The sequence below is a fragment of the Apium graveolens genome, chromosome 7, assembly GCF_009905375.1.
Source record: "Apium graveolens cultivar Ventura chromosome 7, ASM990537v1, whole genome shotgun sequence".
Taxonomy (NCBI): domain Eukaryota; kingdom Viridiplantae; phylum Streptophyta; class Magnoliopsida; order Apiales; family Apiaceae; genus Apium; species Apium graveolens.
In genome coordinates this window covers 214,181,624-214,191,337 of record NC_133653.1, presented here as the reverse complement: position 1 = coordinate 214,191,337, position 9,714 = coordinate 214,181,624, and the positions used below count along the sequence as shown (strand labels likewise).

General features: G+C 37.3%; 1 non-coding gene across 1 annotated transcript; it reads right to left on the bottom strand.

The window, feature by feature from the left end:
* Window positions 1–8,323: 8,323 nt before the first annotated feature.
* Window positions 8,324–8,430, bottom strand: LOC141676332 (small nucleolar RNA R71). Its single transcript, XR_012556929.1, has one exon. It is a non-coding gene; the product is annotated as a small nucleolar RNA R71 (small nucleolar RNA).
* Between the last annotated feature and the right edge of the window lie 1,284 nt (window positions 8,431–9,714).

The following is a 9,714-nucleotide window of genomic DNA, read 5'->3' as shown; positions in this document are numbered from 1 at the left end:
CTTTAGTTTATTAAAGACTACGAGATCAGCTTCTAGCATAGTTATCCTCATTGGATTGAATAGTCACAGAAAGATTCATATCACTATCATAGTTTAGAAATTCACATCAGACAACAATCAGCACTTAAGCAAATTTCAATTTAAGCACAGAATATACAGAGATAGTAATATCTGTAAATACTGATCATAAAGTCTGATGTATCAGAATATAAACCATGCATATTTAGAGAAAGAACCTGAAACCATTCCAAGTTCATTTACCAATCTTGTAAAAGTAGCTTCACACAGTGGTTTTGTGAAGATATCTGCTAGTTGTTGATGTGTTGGAACAAAATGCAATTCCACTGTACCTTCATCCACATGTTCTCTTATGAAGTGATACATAATGCTGATGTGCTTTGTCATTGAGTGTTGAACTGGATTACCTGTCATAGCAATAGCACTTTGATTATCACAATAAATAGGGATTTTAGAAAATTCTAACCCATAATCCAGTAACTGATTCTTCATCCAAAGAATCTGTGCACAACAGCTTCTTGCAGTAATGTCTTCTGCTTCTGCAGTTGATGTGGAAATTGACTTCTATTTCTTGCTAAACCAAGAAACCAGTCTGCCTCCAAGAAGTTGGCAGCTTCCACTTGTGCTTTTCCTGTCAATTTTGCATCCTGCGAAATCTGCATCTGAGTAACCTATTAGCTTAAAGTATGATTCTCTAGGATACCACAATCCCAGATCACCTGTACCCTTAAGGTACTTGAAAATTCTTTTCACAGCTGTTAAGTGAGGTTCTCTTGGATCTGCTTCAAATCTTACACAAAGACAGGTAGCATACATGATATCAGGTCTACTTGCAGTAAGATAGAGTAGTGAGCCAATCATACCTCTGTAATCAGTAATATCTACTGATTTACCAGTATCTTTATCCAATTTTGTAGCAGTGGCCATATGAGTGGATGCATTTGAACAGTCTTGCATTCCAAACTTCTTCAACAAATATTTGGTGTACTTAGATTAACAAATAAAAGTTCCTTCTTCATCCTGCTTGACTTGAAGGCCCAGAAAATAGTTAAGTTCTCCCATCATACTCATTTGATATCTTGACTGCATCAGCTTGGCAAACTTCTTACAAAGTCTGTCATTTGTAGAACCAAAAATGATATCATCAACATATATTTGCACCAAAAGTAAGTCATTTCCATGGTTGAGGTAGAATAGTGTTTTGTCAATAGTCCCTCTGTTAAATCCACTTTCCAGAAGAAACTGAGCTAAAGTCTCATACCATGCTCTTGGAGCTTGCTTAAGGCCATAAAGTGCTTTATCAAGCCTGTAGACATGATTGAGAAATTTGGGATCTACAAAGCCTGGAGGTTGTTCAACATATACCTCTTCTTCCAATTCTCCATTAAGAAAAGCACTTTTCACATCCATTTGAAAGACTTTAAACTTCTTGTGAGCAGCATAAGCCAAAAATATCCTTATGGCCTCCAGTCTAGCAACTGGTGCAAATGTTTCATCATAATCAATTCCCTCATGTTGAGAGTATCCTTTTGCAACCAGCTTTGCTTTATTCCTTGTAATTATGCCATCACTATCATTTTTGTTTCTGAACACCCACTTTGTACCAACAACAGACCTGTTCCTTGGTCTTGGCACTAGGGTCCAGACTTTATTTCTTTCAAATTCATTTAACTCTTCCTGCATTGCTTGCACCCAATCAGCATCTTGAAGAGCTTCTTCCACTTTCTTTGGTTTAGTCTGAGATAGAAAAGAATGATAGAGACATTTATTTGATGTAGCTGTTCTAGTTCTGACACCTACATCAGGATTTCCAATAATTAAGTCAGGTGTATGTGCTTTAGTCCACTTCCTTGCAGATGGAAGGTATCTCTAGAACTGGATACTCCCCCATGATCCATGCTGTCTCCATCAACATTTTCTGATGCTCCCCCTGAAATTATGCTCTCTGAGTTGGATCCTTCAGAATTTGAGTTTCCAGAAATATCAGAACATGAGTTTCCAAAATTATCAGAACTTGGCTCATCAGAACTTGAAGAGCCTGTTGTAGGTCCTGATGCTTCTTGAGATATGGTTGGATCTTCAATATGCCCCCTACACAGGTGCATTTTCCTTAGGCGTAGTCACCACAGTTTCAATAACATCAGAGTTTAATCCATCAGAGTTTGCAGTATCAAGATTTAGACTGTCAGGATTTAGACTGTCAGGATTTACAGAATCAGAATTTAAAATTTCATTTTCGAATCTCAGCTGATCATGATCATTGAAATTTTCAAGTCCAGTAATCTTCTTATCATCAAAAGAGACATTGATAGATTCCATCACAACCCTTGTTCTTAAATTATAGACTCTGAAGGCTTTTGTAGAAACTGGATATCCAACAAAAATTCCTTCATCAGTTTTTAGATCAAATTTGGATAGCTGTTCAGGATGAGTCTTAAGAACAAAACACTTGCATCCAAATACATGAAAATACTTCAGATTTGGCTTCTTTTTCTTCACCATCTCATATGGTGTTTTTCCATGCTTATTGATAAGTGTAGCATTCTGAGTAAAACAAGCAGTCTGCACAGCTTCAGCCCAAAAGTAGGTTGGTAACTTTGCTTCATCCAGCATAGTTCGTGCAGCTTCAATAAGAGTTCTATTCTTTCTTTCAACAACTCCATTTTGCTGTGGAGTTCCGGGAGTAGAAAATTCCTGCTTTATTCCATGGTTTTTGCAGAACTCTTCCATAATCAAATTCTTGAACTCAGTGCCATTATCACTCCTTATGATTTTCACAGAGTCTTTGACCAATTTATCCAGTTATTTGACATGATCAATCAAGATAGATGGAGTTTCACTTTTTGTGTGCAAGAAATACACCCATGTGTATCTGGTAAACTCATCCACTATGACCATAGCATATTTCTTCTTTGCAATAGACATGACATTCACTGGACCAAATAGATCAACATGTAGTAGGTGATAAGGCTCAAGAATTGATGATTCAGTCTTGCTCTTGAAAGAAGATTTTCTTTGTTTTGCCTTCTGACATGAATCACAAAGGCCATCAGGAGCAAATACTGATTTTGGCAGTCCTCTCACAAGATCTTTCTTGACTAGTTCATTTATATTGTTTAAATGAGAGAGTTTCTTGTGCCAATCCCAGCTTTCTTTAATTGATGCTCTACTCAACAGACAGATTCCAGAACCATCAGTACTTGTTGAAAGCTTGGCTTCATAAATGTTACCATGCCTGTATCCTTTCAGAACAACTTTACCTGTAGATTTGCTTACAACTTCACAGTGTTCTTCATAGAAATCCACATGATAACCTCTATTACAGATTTGACTAACACTCAGCAAATTGTGTTTAAGTCATGAGACTAGAGCTACTTTTTTAATGATGACATTCCCAAGATTGATATTGCCATATCCCAGAGTTTTTCCAATGTTGCCATCTCCATAAGAAACACCTGGGCCAGCTTTCTCCACAAAGTCGGATAGCAGGGCTTTATTTCCAGTCATATGTCCTGAACATCCACTGTCCAGAACTAGGATATTTTTCCTGTTGCCCTGCAATCACAAAGACCACTAATGATTAATTTTAAGGACCCATACTTGCTTGGATCCTTTGGCCTTATTAATTTTGTTAACATTTGCAGCGGATTTAGCATCAGAGTTTATGTTAATAGTTTTCTTATCATAATTTACATTATCAGACTTTGCATCAGAACTTACACTAGAAGGAACAATGCTAACTTTCTTTAAAGAAGGTTTTATTTGATCATAATCATAGTACAAACTATGATATTCCTTACAAGTATAAATGGAATGCCATAAACTACCACAATGAAAATAAGGATTTTATGGCCTATATCTAACAGACTGACTCTTAATTCCTGACTTTGAAGGTAAGGAGTTTATATTCTTATTCTTCCTGTAAAAAGAAGCCAGATGGTTAGAATTTCCACAGTTATAACATTTCTTTCTAGGAGCATTAGGAACAAGCTTATAATTATTGCTTTTATTCACACCTTCCTTTCCATTCCTATTTTTCCTAGGTGGCTTTACCTTGTTTACATTCTTAACATCTTTCAGCTTATGTTTAAGCTGCTTCTTAGTCATTAAGCCTATGTTAACTTCAGTTGGCTTATCCTGTTTTGGTTTGTCATAAGTTAATTTCTCTTTAACTTCTGATTTATCAATATCAGACTTTACAGCTACAAACTTAACAGGATTTACCTTGGGCTTTTGTTTAACAACTATAGGCTTAATTTCTACAGTTCCCTTATCATTCTTATCATCTCCATATTCTAAGCCCTCTTTCCAATTTCCAATACTCAACAAATTCTGAGTTGTTCTGCCAGAGTTAGTCCAAGTCCTGATAATCTCTCTTTCCTTTTCTAACTCAGTTTTTAGAGATTCATTCATTTTAAGTACTTCATCCCTAACATAAAAGGCATCATCTCTATCTTTCTGAGTTTGATGGAACATGACTAACTCTTTTTCTAAATAATCATTCCTCTTTTTATAAGCAAGATTTTCAGAAGTTAATCTTTCACATGTTAAAGTTTGATCTCTATAACTAATTAACATGGTTTTAAGATATCTTCTCAACTCAGTAATATCATCAGTAATAAAGGCATAAGTAGTTTGAGGTACCTTTAACTCAGCAGCATCAGAGCTGCTATCAGCATTTGCCATTGAGGCATAGTTCACCTCACTTTCAGAATCTGAAGTGTCTGTCCAGCTTTCCTTCTTTGTGACAAGAGCCTTGCCTTTGTGACTCTTCACTTTCTTGCAATCAGGAGATATGTGGCCTTTCTCACCACAGTTGTAGCATTTGACATTTGAGTAATCTCCTCTGTCAGACTTTCCTCCTTTGCCTTCAGATTTTCTGAAACTCTTCTTATCTGAACTTGCACCTTTCCTGGAAAATTTCTTTCCCTTTCTGAATTTCCTGTATGCAATCCTTGTGATTCCTTTCACCATAAGAGCACACATCTTCATCATCTCTTCATCAGGATCCATCTCAGGTAAGCTTTCAGTTTCTGAGTCATCATCACTATCAGAACTTGATGACTCAGTATCAGACTTTGTGATAAGAGCTTTTCCCTTGCCTTTTCTTAAGGTAGCTACTTTGGGGACATTCCCCTCAGCCTTAAGAGCAACTGTCCTTGACTTCCTTCCATTCCTCTTACTTCTTTGTTTCATATCAAGTTCATGAGTCTTGAGCATCCTATAAATTTCATCAAGAACATAGTTGTCTCTTATAGTGGTGGCCTTCAAATCCCAACTTTCAGGAAGAGCTAACAGGAATTTAAGATTTGAAACTTCAAGTTCATATTCCTTGTCCACCAGTGACAGATCATTCAAGAGTTTGACAAATCTGTCATATAATTCAATTAATGACTCATCAGGTTTTGAGTCAAAGTGCTCATACTCTTGAGTGAGTATAGTCCTCCTGTTCTTCTTAATTGAATCAGTTCCCCGATATCTTGTTTCCAAGGCATCCCATATCTCCTTTGCATTCTTGCAGTTCATTACCCTGTTTGACATGACATTATCAATGGCACTATGCAACAAATGTCGTACCTTTGCATCCTTACCAATAGATGAGATATCTTCAGCTGTATATTCACTTTTCTCCTTTGGTGCTGTCTGTGCTGGCTGATCTGCAACTATAACAGAGAGCTTGGTTGGCTTGTGTGGTCCTTCATTGATTCTGTCAAGGTATTCTGGATCTGTAGCTTTCAGAAACATAGACATCCTCACCTTCCATATGGGATATTCAGATGGTTTCAATATGGGAACTCTAATAGTCTCATATCGATTATGGATTTGAGTCTTTGGAGGTTCTTCAGTTTTGGTGGGCTTGGTTGGAGTTTGTTCTTCTTCAGACATGATTGTTTTTGGATCTTAAACTGTTTGTGTGTTAACAGATCTGCTCTGATACCATATGTTAGGTCACACACACTGTAGAAGGGGGTTGAATACAGTGTTTACTACAATCAAATCGAATTAAAGAACACAAGTAACATAACACAGATTTTATTCAACACAATAAACTCTGTTAGAATATGGAACTGTCCTCTCTCAGTGATGAACAAATTATCACGAGAGCTGCTAGGGTTACAATGAATAATAATTTCGATAATGATAACACGTATAGTGTAAACCCTATACCTGTGTTTATATACTACACAGTTACAAGATAATATTCTAATTGATATTGAATATAATTCTGCTTCCTAATATATATCAATCAATTATCTTTTCTTCCAAGTATTCTATTCTTCATAGAATTCCTTCTTCATGCATATTTCTTCTAGCGTTTGTCTTGATCTTCTTTCCTTTCAATCAGCCGCCTTCCTTATATGAAAGTCTCCTTAAGTCCTGATATTATCTCCTGATAAATATCTCCTGATAACTTAAGTTCTGATAACTTAACAACTGATATCTTAAGTCCTGACTTCAGTATAAGTACTGATTTCCAGTCAAGTACTGATTTCCAGTTAAGTACTGATTTGTCCTGTTAGTTAAGATCTGAAAACTAAACACAAATCATATTACACATGACATCACAAATATATCTAATAGAGACATACCAGAGCGCAAGGAGAGCCGTAAGAAGACCGTTTTAGCATAATTCAATGAAGGCGAAGAAAATCTTGTTTTTACTTGTGAATCTTTGTTTTAAGCTGTATTTGGATGCTAGTCTTCTTACTTGTGAACCTTTACTCTTGTTTGTACTTGGTTTTATTTATTCGTTATAAAGACTACATTTGTTATACCATGCTTTCATCGGAACCCACGTTGATGATGAGTCCGATCATGGGCTAATCGTTATCGTGGGGTTCTAGCGGATTTATTTATGGATTTCTTTAGTTAAATTATTTTGATACCTTAGTATGTGGTGATTGATTGATATCCTAGTATTGGTTGTGCGTATTCGTCTTATGAGCGTCGTGGACTTATAAGATAGTGTGTTAATTCTTAATGAAATGACAGTGAATTTAAGGATTTAGAACTTGCCATGCTAGCATAGGTTCATGTATTGTTATGCTTGATTCGTAGGTAATTTTAACCATCTTACTTGCCCCGTGTAATCAAGATAGATAACTTGTGCTTAAACCGTTATGTTGTCAAATTCTATAGACATATAGGGTCTCAATATAATTGGTGTCTATTCAGCTTCTATCTCTTTTATGGATGTCTGGCAGTATGGTACTCGTGCAACGAAAGTTGACGTTTATCAGTTTTGTGTTATCTGATTAGTGTCATCACCATTGCATGCTAAGGTTGAGAACAATAAGGCTATTGAATGAAGTGTGTGTGATACTATTTGATATTAAAATATGATATGTGAGTATATGTGGCTATGTGTACTATTTAATGAAGTTAGAATCCAATGTTTGTCATATATATTAATTCAGTCAATCTTAATTTTGTAGTTATAATAGTTAGCGTAATTCTTTGTTATAAACAACCTCAATTTGTTATCGTCTTAGCATTGAATAATAACCATACATTGTTGCTTAAGTGCGTGAATTAATTAGTTAACCAATACAGTCTCTGTGGGAATGAACTAGAAAAGATTCTATACTACTTGCGAACTCGTATACTTGCATGTAATATTAGCGCGTGTTTAGTGACTAACAATTTTTTGGCACCGCTGCCGGGGACTACAGTGTTAATTTATAGTTTATGTGCTTTCCATCAGTGGTCATTAAAATTCATTGACTCAGACATTGTTATTTATTTGTTCCTTGTTTTATTTCAGGTACTCTAGCGAGGGTGTATGCATACGCGTTCGCGTACTCGTAAGAGAACACTGGATAAAGCCGAGGAAGAACTTGTGGTAGTTCGTAAGGAAGTTTTTGAGGAAGAAAAGAAGGTAGAAGAGAAAGTTGAAGAAGCAGCTTTTGTAGAGATGGGTGATCAAGCGGAAAATTCGAAGGCTTTGATGGACTATTCTCAGCCTAAGATTAATGACATTCAGTCAAGCATCATCAGACCAGCCATCAGGGCTAACACTTTTAAGATTAAGTCAAACACGATTCAGATGATACGGAACTCAGTTTAGTTTGGGGGTTCTCCTACTGAAGACCCCAACATGCACATCAGGGATTTCATCGAGATCTGTGACACATTCAAGTTCAATGATGTGACTGAAGATGCTATCAAGCTACGCCTCTTCCCATTCTCTCTAAGGGACAAGGCTAAGTGCTGATTACATTCTCTACCAGTAGGGTCTATCACCACTTGGGAGGATCTTGCGCAAAAATTTCTCACTAAATTCTTCCCTATGGTGAAGACTGCTGCAATCAGGAATGCTCTTACTCAGTTTGCTGAGCAAACTGGAGAATTTATGGGTGAGGCTTGGGATTGATATAAGGAGATGCTAAGGAAGTGCCCACACCATGGCATGCCTGATTGGATGACTATCAACTGTTTCTACAATGGATTGGGTGCCCACGAGACTGATCAGTACGTAATTTCTAGTAAATCAACTCAGTTTGTGAGCCACTTCCAGCGATCGCAGCAACCAGTGCCAGCCACCTATCATCCCAATAACCGCAATCATCCTAATTTGAGCTGGAGCAACACTCAGAATACGGTTCAACAGCCTTATCAGCAGTATCCAGCTAAGCAGTACAACCCTCCTGGTTTTCAGCAACCGCAGTATGCACCAAGACAATAACTCCAGCTGCAACAAGCTAATGAAAAATATGAATTAGAAGAGTTGAAGCTTATGTGAAAAAGTCAAGCTGTTTCTATCAAGACCTTGGAAAATCAAATTGGTAAAATTGCCAATGCCTTGCTTAATCATCAGCCTGGTACACTCCCTAATGACAGTGAAGTGCCAGGAAAGAGGGAAGCTAAGGAGCAGGTAAAGACAATCACTTTAAGGTCTGGAAAGGTTGCGAATCCCGAACAAACTCAAGTGTTGACTGAAGAAGTTGAGGCTGAGAAAGAAGTAGAGCAGCAGGAAGTAGAAGTGGAACCCAGGAAGACTACTATTGAGCACACTCCTCATGAGGGTAATACAGGGGAGAATCATATCTATCCTCCACCGCCTTTTCCCAAGCGGCTGTAGAAGAAAAAGCTGGACAAGCAATTTGAGAAGTTTCTGGAGGTATTCAAGAAACTTCATATCAACATACCTTTTGCTGAGGCTCTTAAGTAGATGCCTAGTTATTCAAAATTTATGAAAGGTATTCTCTCTCGGTAGGTGAAGCTAGATGCTTTAGAGACAGTCGCTCTAACGGAGGAATGCAGTGTTGTGCTGCAACAAAAGTTATCTCTGAAGCTTAAGGATCTAGGAAGCTTCACTATTCCGTGTACTATTAGAAAAGTGTCTTTTGACAGATGCGTATGTGACTTGGGAGCTAGCATCAATCTGATGCCTTTGTCAATCTTCAAGCAATTGGACTTGCCTGATCCAAAACCGACTTATATGACCTTGCAGTTGGCCGACCATTCTATTACATATCCGCGAGGTATTGTGGAGGATGTCTTGGTCAAGGTTGATAAACTCATCTTCCCTGCTGATTTCGTCATTCTTGATTTCGAGGAGGATAAGAAGATTCCCATAATATTGGGGAGACCTTTCTTGGCAATTGGCTGAACCTTGATAGATGTGCAGAAGGGTGAGCTCACAATGTGAGTTCTGGATCAGATGTTACTTTTAATGTGTTCAATGCTATAAAA